Genomic DNA, 14,431 nt, shown 5'->3' on the forward strand with positions numbered 1-14,431 from the left:
GGGGCTAAGTTTCCCCAAATGCTCTCTCTCTCTCTCTCTAGAACTCTCCCTACACTCTCTCTCTCTCTAGTTTTGTTTGCCGTTCATTGCCTGATTTGTAAATCCAAGGTTACTACGAGGATCAATGAAGGATTCTCTACGTTTCTAGCGAATCGGAATCTCGTTTTGGAGGATTTCGTGTTTCGGGCTAAAATAATGGTAATGCTCAATTTTCATTTCTAATTCGGTATATGTGTATTAGTACGGATTGTAAGCATAAACTGTACTATTGTTTGTAGGTTTTGGAGTCTCGGTTCATAGTTTTGAGGACCATAGAGTTTGTAGTTGGATTTCAGGTTAAGGTAAGGGGATTCTGTTTATATCAGTTTATTTTCGAAATCAAGATCGGTAAGCTTGTAGGCTACAATCGTATGTATGATATGGCTACTTATTTGGGGAAATCTATTGGGTAAAATACGGGATTTTTGGGTTACTATTTTTCGAGAAAATTAGGGATTTCGGGTATCATCTCTATTTTGTTTGGAAAACTGTTGGTTGTGTTAAAAATGTATTATTGAGGTGACCGTAATCTATATTTTCATAAACTATATACTTGAAATTATAAATGATATGATTTGTTGTAAACCAAATAAGTGTGGTATGTAGGGTTGTATGTATTTGTTCCAGGTATTTGTGAAACAGCTATGTTGCGGCTAATTACCGTACGCTGAAATGTATAGGAATGTGAGTTCCAAAATTATTCCAGGGATTTGTAAAACAGCCATGTATCGGTTAACTACCGTGGGCGAGAATGGCTGACTCTATATCTGGGGTGAAATATCACCAGTATGTTCCGGCTGGTCACCGAAAGGTGTGTTCTACACCGTATGTAGCAATGTAATCACTATTAGGCCTGAGTTGTCGCAGCGCAGTTGTGCATGCGACAATGTAATCCTTGTGAGACTAGGTGACCTTGTGTAGTTGCGTATGTGGCAATGTAATCCCTGTGGGCCTAAGTCATCGCTTCATAGTTGCGCGTGTAGCAATGTAATCACTGTAAGACTGACCTTGTGTAGTTGCATATGTAACAATGTAATCACTGTGGGCCTAAGTCATCGCATTGTAGTTGCTTATGTGGCAATGTAATCGCTGTGAGATGAGGTGACCTTGTGTAGTTGCGAACTAGTGTGACGACACTGACCGTATGTTTTGGGTATCGTATGTATTGGAATGGTTTTTTGTGAAAATATTGGAACTGTATGGAATTGTATGAAACTGTATGAATTGTTTCAAACTGTATCGTATGTATAGTGTTATGAAGCATGCAAAATGACACTGGTATGCCACACACTGATATAAACTGTTTTCTTCCTTACTGAGAGGTGTCTTGTCCCGAATATACGTACAATGTTTTTCAGGTCCTTCAGGTAGCGGTAAGTAGCATCCTAGCATCTGGAAGCAAGGGGTGTCATAGCTACTACTAGTACCATTTAGGTACGAGTTTTGCTATCCAGGTTGTCAGGATAGTTTTGTAGACACCTGGGATATGTGTTGTAATTATTGGAATGTATGTCCTAGTTTGTATAGACTCTGGTATGATCTTGTTTACGTATAAAAGACCATATTCCGCTACGTATCTTATGAGTATGGATTGGTATGTGTTTGTATATAGGGCAACCATGTACCCCACGGGGTCGGACCCTCTTATTTGTATTGTATCATGTATGTTAAATTGATATAGAGACATGTTAGGTTGCTTAAATTCACACCTGGGACCCACCTGCGAGTTCGGAGCATGATAGATTGGTATCAGAGCTAACCAGGTTATTAGGTCTTGTAGACTTGGTTAGGAGTATTGATGTATACATACCAGAGTATAGGATGTAGAAAATGGGTAGTGTTGGTCAAGGGTTGTTATGTTACTAGATCGGGATGTGTCGGCGGTATTCCATGTTTTTCCTGGAATGACGATTCCAGTAAAGGCGGGGCAGACCATTGATGGATTCGTATTGGTGTGACGGGGCAGGCTTAGACCTGTGAGAGTAATAGTTGACATGATTAGGTCTATGATTGTGTTAACTGCGTACGATATAGGAATTCTAACCGATTCCTATTTTGTTTTCAAAATGGAGCTTAAGGATAATAACTTAGAGAGTGGCTCTAAGGAGACGACAAGTGATGAGTCTCCTTCTGTGTCTCGTGGTTTGGTGAGATAGGTGATCCAAGAGATTGGGCGGAGTGTTAGGAGACGTAAGAGCTCTCCTACTGATGCGAGGTGCACCATCGAGAGGTTCACATGCATGCACCCTCCGACATTTACTGGAGGACCGAATCTGATAGTGGCAGAGGACTGGGTCAAGAAGACCGAGAAGATTTTGGAAGTCCTCCATTACACGGAGAAGTAGAAGGTTTTGTATACTACCTTCTAGCTGACTGGGGAGGTAAGGCGATTGTGGACGGTAGTGAGTCTGCTGGAGAGGCAGAGAGCTGGTCTATCTAGTATGACGTGGGGCCGTTTCAAGGAGATATTTTTTGAGAGATACTTTCCGATCTCCACTCGGGATGCAAAGGCCGATGAGTTTTCGGGCCTGATATAGGGAACTTTGATGGTGTAGAGGTATGCTGCCAGATATATCGAGTTATCTCGATTTGCGCCATACTTGGTTCCAAATGAGCACGAGAAGTCTCGGAGGTTTGAGAGGGGTCTGAGGAAAGACATCCGCCGTCTTGTGGGGATGCTGTAGATTCGTGAGTTTTCTGTCCTGGTGGATAAAGCCACCATAGTTGAAACCGACCTTCGGGAAGATGAGGTAATGCAGGTTTAAGGGAAGAGGCCAGTATCTTCTGGTCCTCATAGTGGTCCTCGACAGAGTCAGTGGAAGAAGAAGAAGAAGAATTACAGCTCTAGTTAGCTACATAACATTGAGCGGCCGAGTTTTCAGGGGGACCCATCCTCTGCACCGTGCGCCAAGTACCATAAATGGAACGATGGCGAGTGTCAGCCATTCTGGGGTGTTTGCTACAACTATGGCAAGTCAGGCCACATGACGAAGAGCTGTTAGGAACAGAGGAGGATTATGCCTACACAGAAGCATTAGAGAAGGCCCCCAAAGGCCACTGAGGTTTCCCAAGTTATAGGTGATCATCAAGGGTAATGGGGATCGATTTTTGGCATTAATAAATGGGCGCGCTAGGTAGGAGAATGTGGGCCTCCAAAACAAACTAAGGCAATCCATGTGGCCGGAAAAAAATATATAAAAGAAAAAATAAAACACTGCTAAGTTCTCCTAGTCGTCATTGATGAACCAATGGAGCTCAATTCAATCCAACACAAATATGCAATGAGGTGGCTGAAAAAGGCAAGTCTCAGATTGGGCCAAAAGCATGCCACCTTGATAGACACCAATGACACCATCGTGGAAAGGCATAGAACTCTTGAGAACTTTGCTTTCATCAGAATAATTAGACGACATGTGATTAGAACCAATCATCACAATAGTGTACTCCAGCGGATGTGGAACACGTTGGGAACGTGGTGACAGGTACTATGTTACTGCTTTCGAATAAAGCTGTAGTGTTATTTGATTCAGGGGCAACCCATTCGTTCATATTTTGCTACTTTTGTGAAATTATGTGGGGTGGAAACCTGTGTGATGAATGAGATGTTGTATGTGACTATGTCGACTGGGAGTGTAGCGATTTGTAGTAAGATGTTAGAAAACTGCCCAGTTGTAATTCAATAGAGACTGCTACCGGCGAATCTTATAGTATACGACATGTCGGGTTTCGACGTCATATTGGGAATAGATTGGTTTTTCTCCAGCTATGCGGTGATTGATTATCGTAAGAAGGTAGTAGTGTTCAGACCTTCTAGGACACATGAGTATGAGTTTGTAGGATCGTGTGTGCATTAGATGCCACAGATTCTATTACAGGCGAGGAGGTTACTCTTGGAAAGTTGTCAGGGGTACCTAGCTTGCGTGAAGGAACCGCCACGGGATGAGTTGAGACTCGAGGAAATTTGGGTGGTCAACGAGTTTTCGGATGTGTTTCTTGAAGAATTACCCGGTTTACCTCCAAATCAGGAGGTGGAGTTTGTGATAGAATTGCTACCTGGCAAGGCACCGATCTCTAAAGCTCCGTACCGGATGGCTCCAACAGAACTTTCAGAATTGAAAGAACAGTTACAAGAATTATTGGACCAGGGTTTTATTAGACCGAGTGTTTCGCCCTGGGGAGCTCCAGTATTATTTGTAAATAAGAAGGACGGGTCGATGCGTATGTGCATTGACTACCGTGAGATCAACAAAGTGAGTGTGAAGAACCGTTACCCTTTGCCTCGTATAGATGATCTTTTTGATGAGTTGCAGGGAACTCAGGTCTTTTCAAAGATCAACCTATAGTTGGGGTATCATCAGGTGAGGGTTAAAGCAAAGGATGTAGCGAAGACGGCTTTTCGAACCAGATATGGTCACTATGAGTTTTTGGTCATGCCGTTTGGGTTGACCAATGCATCGACAGTGTTTATGGACCTGATGAACAGGGTTTTCCATGAATACCTAGATAGATTCGTAGTGGTATTCATCGACGATATTCTGGTATACTCGAGGAGTACGGAAGAGCATGTAGAACATTTGAGGTTAGTGTTACAGATTCTGCGGGAGAAGAAGTTGTATGCTAAGCTGAAGAAGTGTGAGCTCTGGTTGAATTAGGTTGCGTTCTTAGGCCATGTGGTGTCTGAGGGCGGTATCTCTGTTGATCCTAGCAAGGTCGAAGCTGTGGTCGGCTGGGTTAGACTGAAGAGTGTACAGGAGGTTCGAAATTTTCTAAGGACTGGTGGGTTACTATCGTCGGTTCATGGAGGGTTTTTTCTAAATTATCTAGACCTCTGACACGATTGATGAAGAATGGGGTGAAGTTTGACTGGACTAGTGATTGCGAGCAATGCTTTCTTGAGTTGAAGTATCGGCTAGTTACTGCTCCGGTATTGACCGTTCCTTTTGGGAATGAGGGATTTGTGATATATAGCGACGCGTCCCTGAAGGGTTTGGGATGTGTGCTTATGCAACATGGTAAGGTGGTAGCTTATGCTTCTCGGCAACTTAAGGAGTATGAGAAGAATTACCCTACGCATGATATAGAGTTAAATGTTGTTGTTTATGCCTTAAAGATCTGGTGACACTACCTGTATGGTGTTCAGTGTGAGATTTTCACTGATCACAAAAGCCTTAGGTACTTTCACGCAAAATGAGCTGAATATGAGGCAGAGGCGGGGGCTAGAGTTGATTAAGGACTACGATTGCCAGTTATCACCCAGGAAAGGCTAATGTGGCAGCAGATGCGTTGAGTTGGAAGTCAGAGTATGCAGCAGTAACCGTAGTTGTAGCTCAGCATCATGTCAGACGGGATCTGGAAAGCCTTGGCGTGGAGCTGGTGTTTGGTGATCATCAGGCTTTTTTTGCTAGCTTGGTAATCCAACCAACCTTGTTTGAGCTTATTAAAGCTGCGCAAGCTAGTGATGCAAAGTTAGCTGAGATTGTGGAAAAAGTGCACCGGGGTTTGACTGCGGATTTTAACATCTCTAACAGAGATGTGTTGAGATTTGGGACCTAGATATGTGTTCCAAGCGACGATGAGATCAGAAGGATGATTCTGGAAGAAGCGCATTGTTCTTTGTATATGGTACATCTGGGTAGTACGAAGATGTATCGGGATTTGTGCAAGTCCTTATAGTGGAGTGGTATGAAAAGGGATATTGCCCGGTTTGTAGAGCAGTGTCTGACATGTCAGCAGGTGAAAGCTGAACATCAGAGGCCGGCAGGGCCGTTGCAGCCTTTGCCTATTCTGGTGTGGAAATGGGAACATGTTTCCATTGACTTTGTTACTGGTTTGCCGCTATTGCTTCATGAGCAGAATGCTATTTGGGTAATTGTGGACAGGTTGACAAAATCTGCTCACTTTGTACCGACGAAGGTTAGCTACCCTTTGAGTAGGCTAGCTGATATGTACGTACATGAGATTGTGAGAATGCACAGGGTACCGGTGTCCATCGTTTCAGATCGGGATCCGAGGTTTACTTCTCAATTTTGGAAGAGTTTATAAGAAGCACTGAGGACGAAGCTTACTTTCAGTACAACGTTCCACCCCAAAACTAATGGATAGTTAGAGAGGACAATACAGACCTTGGAGGATATGTTACGGGCTTGTGTATTGGACTTCGGTGGTAGTTGGATTCAGTTTCTGCCACTAGTGAAGTTTGCCTATAACAATAGCTTCCAGGCTAGTATAGGGATGACACCGTTCGAGGCTTTGTATAGTCGGAGGTGTCGATCTCCTTTGTATTGGGATGAGGTCGGTGAACGTCAGGTTTTAGGACCTAAACTCATGCAACAGGTGTCTGAGAAAGTGGGTTTGATCCATGAGAGGATTAGATCGGCTCAGAGTCGGTAGAAGAGTTACACGGATGTTCGCCGCCATGAGTTGGAGTTTGAGGTAGGGGTAAAGTATTCCTTAGAATCACTCCGATGAAGGGAGTGATGAGATTCGGAAGGAAGGGCAAGTTGAGCCCGAGGTATAATAGACCATTCGAGGTCATTGAGCGAGTGGGTCTAGTAGGCTACAGAGTTGCACTACCCCTAGCACTCTCGAGAGTCCACGATGTGTTTCATGTATCCATGCTAAGAAGGTACGTTTTGGATCCATCTCATGTTATTAGTTATGATGAGTTGGAAATCGAAGACACTTTAGCGTATGAAGAAATACCTATTCAGGTTCTAGACCATAAAATTCAGAAGTTTCGTACCAAAGAAATACCATTGGTGAAGGTATTGTGGCGAAACCACAAGGTTGAAGAAGCTTCTTGGGAACTGGAAGCGGAAATACGTCGAAAGTATCCGCAGTTGTTCTGAGTAGTACTAGGATAGCAGGGTGGTATGAGTATGTATGTATGTATGTAAACCTCTGTTATCGTATTGTATTTAGTGGTTAGTCTCTAGGAGAGTCCTATGGTATTGTAAGCTCCCGAGACCGTGTATGTATGTAACCACAATATTCCTCCGCCATAAGTGAGGGAATGTATGTGTGACGCCCCGATTTTCATATAATTTTTTTTTATAATAAATAAATAATCACGTCATAAATCCACAACATCCATAAATCGGCCACGTCAACAATCCTAGTACCATTCATACAACCCGACCCGCATTGGGTACCGGGTAAAAAGTATTTTATTATATTCAACCTAACAGCGGAAGACAATATATACATATCAGTCAGAATACAATACCCAGAGTATCAACAGACATACAAATATTCACACTACCTTCCCATACTAAAAATTACTATTCAACTCTAGGGGAATTACATCTCCCCTAGTCCAAAAACTCACCCTGTGTATCAGGGTCTCAGCTCCCTACTATCACGGAGCTCTATCACCCGGCTGGTCTCTGTTCCCTAAAAAATTTAGATAAATTGGGTGAGACACATCTCAGTAAGAAGGAATAAATTATTTACAGTGTGTGGCCAAATGAGTACAATTATAATACACTTTACTTTTCAAATCACCATTTCCTTTGAGAAAATACACCGATATTCACATACACATAATCATATAGATATACAACACAAGCTTTTATAAGCTTAAAAATCATTTATCCAATTCAATGATTTCCAACACATATTTACACGTGAAGTTCCTGAGAATAGGGAAGATTACCCGTCCATACAAGTAGCTTCCCTCTGCCCTAACACGTTATGCAGCTGGGTATGGCCACATCTGATACCCATCAGGATACTCACCTTACTCAGTAAGCCCTCAGGCGGAGAGTTTCACTTCGCCTTAATTATTTATATTATTAACTCACACTGTTCCATTTCTCAATTTTATCATTCTTTATTTCTCAATTTCCATTCTTTCTTTCATTCCTCATTTTAGCCAATTTTATTATTCTTTCACTTTTCATTTCCACTTTACTTTCCGGCTCATGAGTATCCTCGGTATCAAATACCAACATCGCGTCTATAACTCATGGCCACCCTGAGGATCTTTTTATACACGCCATGCTTCCCCCCATGGTCAAGGTTGTGCGGCCAGAAGACTGGATCTAACCGCGGTTGGCCGACCCGGTTAGATCAAATATCATATCACATATCGCGTCTGTAGTACGACTGGCCGGCCTAATACCCTGATCCGGACTCAGGGGGCCCAACAACCCTACACAATGGCACAGTCGACTGTCACGCCACACGCTCCAAGAGTCCGTGTGGTTGCACTAACACCACTCGCAACGATACCGTGCTGAATATCATAACCATCCAATAGGGTTTACCACCACATACCCGCAATCATTATGCGGTATTGGCATTTCATCAATTATATTTCAGTATATCACAATTCAATTCAATATAAATATTCTCATCATTTTCTGTGCACATTTCATCATCTCGTAATATCATAATAATTTTCAGACAAAATATCATATGCTCAATTTCACATATTCATTCAAATAATAATTCTAAAAATACTGCTATAATTTATTCCCTTTACCTGACTTACTGAGAGTCTCCCTAGAATCCCAAATTCTACACCTTTGGCGTCCGAAATTCAACTCCTGCAATTTATATTTGTCCCAAATTAATTAATCTATTTCTCCAAAATAATACCCATCTAGCCTTCCCTAGACTCCATATACCTCAAATTAATATTTAAACTATTATTTAATACCCCCACTTAATTTTCTAAATTTTACCTGCGGGTCCTAAAATTACACCCGCGGCGCTCACCCGAGTTCTAAATTCCAAAAATCCTACTTCAACCCAAAATGTTCAATATTTTAGCATTTCTAAATTAATGCTAATTAATTAATAATAAGCCCTTTAATAACCCCCGCACCCCAAATTTGGGGTTTTGGCCCGACACCCCCATGAGAATCCCGTCCAGCTAGACTTGTAAAGAATCATCTCTAGATTATCGTGGTGGTGTCCGTTCGTCAATTGAGCTTATATTTTACAAGAAATTAAAGAAAAAAGAGAAAATGGCTTAACCCAGGGAATATGTCTACGCTGCTCCTACCACCGATCCGCTCGGTAGAAATGACGGCAGCGGCGAATGAAGTCTAGTGGTATCTTCGGATTTTCAATCGGGTGAAAATTCGCCACAAAATCGAGGAAAGAGAACGTGAGGAGAGAGAGAGAGTGTTCAGAGGTCGTGCAGGAAAAGTGAAAGAAAAAGAAAAGAAAAGAAAAGAAGATAAAGAAGAAGAAGAAGAAGAAGAAGAAGAAGAAGAAGAAGAAGAAAGGAAGAAAGGGGGGGGGGCCTACTGCCAAATTCCTGAAGCTAGAAGCTTCAGGAATGATAATAATTATAATAATAATAATAATAATAATATATTTAATTAATATAATAATATATTTTATTAATAAAAATAAAAATAAATTTTAATTAATTTTTTTTCTTTTTCTTTTTCTTTTAAATCCAATTAATTAATTAGTTAATTAATTAAAATTATTTTTTTATTTATTTTATTTATTTTTTTTATTTTTTTTATTTTTTTTATTTTTTTATTATTTTTATTATTTTTTTGAAAATCAATCCACTAATTTTTTTATATCTCTGTTTTTTTTTTTTTTTTTTGGTTTTTACATTCTCCCCTCCTTATAAAAATTTCGTCCTCGAAATTTGCCATTCCCCTGTTTCCCTTCTTTAGTGAAAATACTTCCAATTTTTATTGATTACCCTCACTTATGGCGGAGGAATACCGTGGTTACAATAAGGGTTTGGGGAGATTACAACCATTCAAAATTCTCCCAAAACCATTCACATTTCAAAACTAAAAACTCTACATTTTACGTTACACTATACAAATAAAACTACAACAATATTCCATTCACTTGACTGGCTCAGCTCTAACTCCACTGAATAAGTGCGGATATCTTTGGCGCATCTGATCCTCTAGTTCCCAGGAAACCTCCTCAATGGCATGGTTGCGCCACAGAACTTTTACTAGTGGAATCTTCTTCGTGCGTAGCTCCTATTCCTTCCAGTCAAGAATCTGCACTGACACTTCCTCATAAGCTAAAGTATCACCCAACTCCAGTGCCTCATATCTGATCACATGGGAGGGGTCTGGGACGTATTTCCTCAGCATAGAAACGTGGAATACGTCATGGATCCTAGATAGGACCGGTGGTAATGCCAAACGATAGGCAACTGGACCCACTCTCTCAAGAATCTTGAATGGTCCAATATACCTAGGGCTCAGCTTACCCTTCCTCCCGAACCTCATAACACCCTTCAGCGGTGCCACCTTCAGGAATACGTGATCTCCTGTGTCAAACTCCAATTCTCACTAACGAGTATCAGTATAACTCTTCTGTCGGCTCTGCGCTGTCCTGATCCTGTCTCTGATGAGTCTGACTTTATCCTGAGTCTTCTGTATCAGCTCTGACCCCAATACTTGTCTCTCACCAACCTCATCCCAGTACAACAGGGATCGGCACCTCCTGCCATACAGTGCCTCATATGGTGCCATCCCAATGCTGGCCTAGTAGCTGTTGTTATACGCAAACTCAACTAGTGGCAAATACTGTATCCAACGACTTCCAAAGTCCAGCACATATGCTCGCAGCATATCCTCCAGAATCTATATCGTCCTCTCTCTCTCTGTCCATTTGTCTGAGGATGAAAAGCCATGCTGAACGACAATTGAAAACCCATAGCCCCTTGCAAACTCCTCCAAAAACGAGATGTGAACCGTGGGTCTCTATCTGAAAATATGGACACTGGGACGCTGTGGAGTCTAACTATCTCCTAGATGTATAACTCGGCCAATTTGTCCATGGAGTAGCTAACTCTGATCGGTAAAAAATGGGCAGTCTTCGTCAATCGATCCACCACTACCCAAATAGTGTCCTGTCCATACAATGCTGGCGGTAATCCTGAGACGAAATCCATCGCTATAGGCTCCCACTTCCACTTAGGAATGTGAAGTGGCTGCAATGATCCCGCCAGTCTCTGGTGCTCAGCCTTCACTTGCTGGCACGTCAAACATTGATTCACAAACTGAGCTATCTCCCTCTTCATGTTACTCCACCAAAAGGACTCTCAGAGATCCCTGTACATTTTAGTGCTACCCGGATGTACAGTATATAGGGATCGATGTGCTTCCTCCAGAATGACTTTCTTGATCTCAGGATCGGTAGGAACACATAACCTGGTATGGAACCTCAGGGCTCCATCATCTGAAATGCTGAACTCTGGTTCCTGACCATCCTGTACCTTTCCCATAAGCTCTACTAGTTCTGCATCATTCCTCTGAGCTGCTTTAATCCTCTCCTGTAGAGTCGGCTGCAAAACCAAGTCAGCAATGAACGCTTGGTGATCGCCCTCTACCAGCTCCACATCGAGCCTCTCCAAACCCATCTGAATTGGATGCTGAATCTCCACTGCAGATACATATGATTCCACTAATTTCTGACTCAAAGCATCAGCAACCACATTAGCCTTTCCCGGGTGGTAGCTAATAGTGCAGTCGTAATCCTTTATTAGCTCTAGCCATCTCCTCTGCCTCATATTCAATTCCTTCTGCGTGAAGAAATATTTTAAGCTTTTATGGTCAATAAATATCTCACACCTACCCCCATATAGATAGTGCCTCCAAATCTTCAATGCGTAAACAACCGCCGCCAACTCTAGATCATGGGTAGGGTAGTTCTTCTCATATTCTTTCAACTGTCATGAGGCATAAGCTATCACTCTCCCCCGCTGCATCAACACGCATCCGAGCCCTTTATGGGACACATCACTGTAAATTACGAACCCCTCTTCTCCTGAAGGAATCGTCAACACAGGCGCAGTGATGAGTCGCTGCTTCAACTCCTGGAAGCTCTGTTCACATTCGTCAGACCACTCAAACTTCGCTCCCTTCCTAGTCAATCGGGTAAGTGGGCCTGACAATCTAGAGAAGCCCTCAACAAACCTGCGGTAGTACCCAGCCAATCCTAGGAAACTCCTGATCTCGTGCACATTCTTTGGTCGTACCCAATCTACTACTGCCTCAATCTTACTCGGATCAACAGAAATACCACCCTTGGATATGACGTGTCCAAGGAAGGTAACCTGTTCCAGCCAGAATTCACACTTCTTAAGCTTCGCATAAAGCTTCTTTTCTCGCAATACCTGAAGTACTATACTCACATGCTCCTCATGCTCCTCTGGGCTTTTCGAATACACTAGTATATCATCAATAAATACTACCAAAAATTGATCCAAGTATTGGTGAAAGACCCTGTTCATCAGGTCCATAAACACTGCAGGAGCATTCGTCAACCCAAACGGCATAACTAGAAATTCATAGTGACCATACTGTTTTGAATGCTGTCTTCGGAACATTTTCCACCCTAACTTTCACCTGATGGTACCCGGAGCGTAAGTCTATCTTTGAAAAGATCTGTGTCCCCTGTAACTGGTCAAACAAATCATCGATACGTGGGAGCAGGTATTTATTCTTGATAGTCACTTTGTTTATTTCCCAGTAGTCGATGCACAACCTCATCGAGCCATCCTTCTTCCTCACAAATAAAATCGGTGCTCCCCAAGGCGACACACTTGGCTGAATGAACCCCTTATCTAACAGTTCCTGCAACTGCTTTTTCAATTTTTTCAGCTCTGCCGGTGCCATTCTATACGGCGCCTTCGAAATCGGCGTTGTCCCCGGAACCAGATCAATAACAAACTCTACCTCACGATCAGGAGGTAGTCCCGACAAGTCCTTGGGGAATACATTAGGAAAATCCCTCACCACCGGGATATCCTTCATCCTCAGCTCCCATTCTGATACTGCCTTCACATAGGCTAAATATCCCTGACAACCTTCTAATAACAATACACGTGCCTGAATAGTAGATAGTAACTGAGGTGGGGTGCGCACACGTGATCCCACGAATCTGTACTCCTGTCCCTCTGGAGGTCTGAATACTACCACTCTCTGATGGTAATCAATGCTGGTATAGTGGGCAGCTAGCCAATCCATACCCAAGATTACCTCAAACCCATGCATGTCTAAAACCACCAGATTAGCCAACAAAAACCTCCCCTGAATATCCACTGGACAGTCCCTGAGTACCTTTCTACATACCCCTACGGTCCCAGTCGGCGTAGCAATAGACAAACTAATTTCTAACTACTGAGGCTCAAACCCACACAATTTTACATAATCCCGAGCGATAAATGAATGCGTCGCCCCAGAATCAAATAAAACGGTAGTTTTAAATGATAGTATTGAAACCATACCTGTCACCATATCTCCCGCCGCCTCAGCATCTCCAGGCGTTAGTGCATAAACTCGCGCCAGTGCAGTATTCCTCTACTGTCCACCTCGAGGTGCCTGGTAGCCTCCTCTGTATGGTCGAGGAGCAGCTGCTACCGCTGGTGGTGCCTGGCAATTTCTCGCGATATGCCCAGGCTGGTGGCACTAATAGCAGACCACCTCTCTCGCTCGGCACTCTCCTAAATGCCTCCTCAAACATCTGGGACATGGAGGGAGCATTTGTCTGCCCTGTACTGCTCGCTCTCCTCCTCCCTATCGTCGTCCTCCTCCGGTATCAAATCTCCTCCACGGCCCTCGACTGGGCCCTGCCTGAAAATCAGAAGGCGCGGGCCTCTTCCTCTAGCTCTGGGCTGCTGCGCCTCTCTATATGCTGCTCTCAATCACCGCAGCTCGATCTACTATTTCCGAGAAGGTCTGAGCTCGGAAACCTACCACCTGCTTATACAGGTTCTGCCTCAAGCCCTCCTCAAACTTCCTCGCCTTCCTCTCCTCATCTAGCACCATATATGGGGCGAAGCGGGACAGCTGAACAAACCTCGCTGCATACTGCTGCACCGTCATAGACCCCTGTGTCAGATACAGAAACTCCAACGCCTTTGCACTCCTGACTGTAGCGGGAAAGTACTGCTCGAAGAAAATCTCCCTGAAGTGACTCCATGTCATCACTACAGGGTCAAGCCTCTGCTCCTCCAGTACTCTCACTAACCTCCACCAGTGCTTTGCCTCCCCGATCAATTTAAAGGTAGCAAATAATACTTTCTGCTCGTCTGTACATGATAGGACTGCCAATATGTCCTCTATGTCCTGAACCCAGTTCTCTGCTACCAATGGGTCTGCTCCTCCAGCAAAAGATAGGGGTCGCATACGTGTGAACTGCTCGATCGTGCAGCTCCGCTCCCCCGAGCTCCTGGCCATCTCAGCCATCACCTGCTGAGTGACGCTACGTAACACTGCGTTAGGGTCTGTACCACCCATACTAGAAGGTCCTGCTCCATCACCTCCTGCATTCGTGTTACTGTTTCCCTGATCCATCCTGCAAAGGAAACAACTAATCTTAGCATACAATCACTATCACGCAACCCATACACTACAATAACTCATAAATTATTCTTCTATCCACATCCTTA

Source organism: Malania oleifera, chromosome 1 (assembly GCF_029873635.1).
Source record: "Malania oleifera isolate guangnan ecotype guangnan chromosome 1, ASM2987363v1, whole genome shotgun sequence".
In the NCBI taxonomy this organism is placed as follows: domain Eukaryota; kingdom Viridiplantae; phylum Streptophyta; class Magnoliopsida; order Santalales; family Ximeniaceae; genus Malania; species Malania oleifera.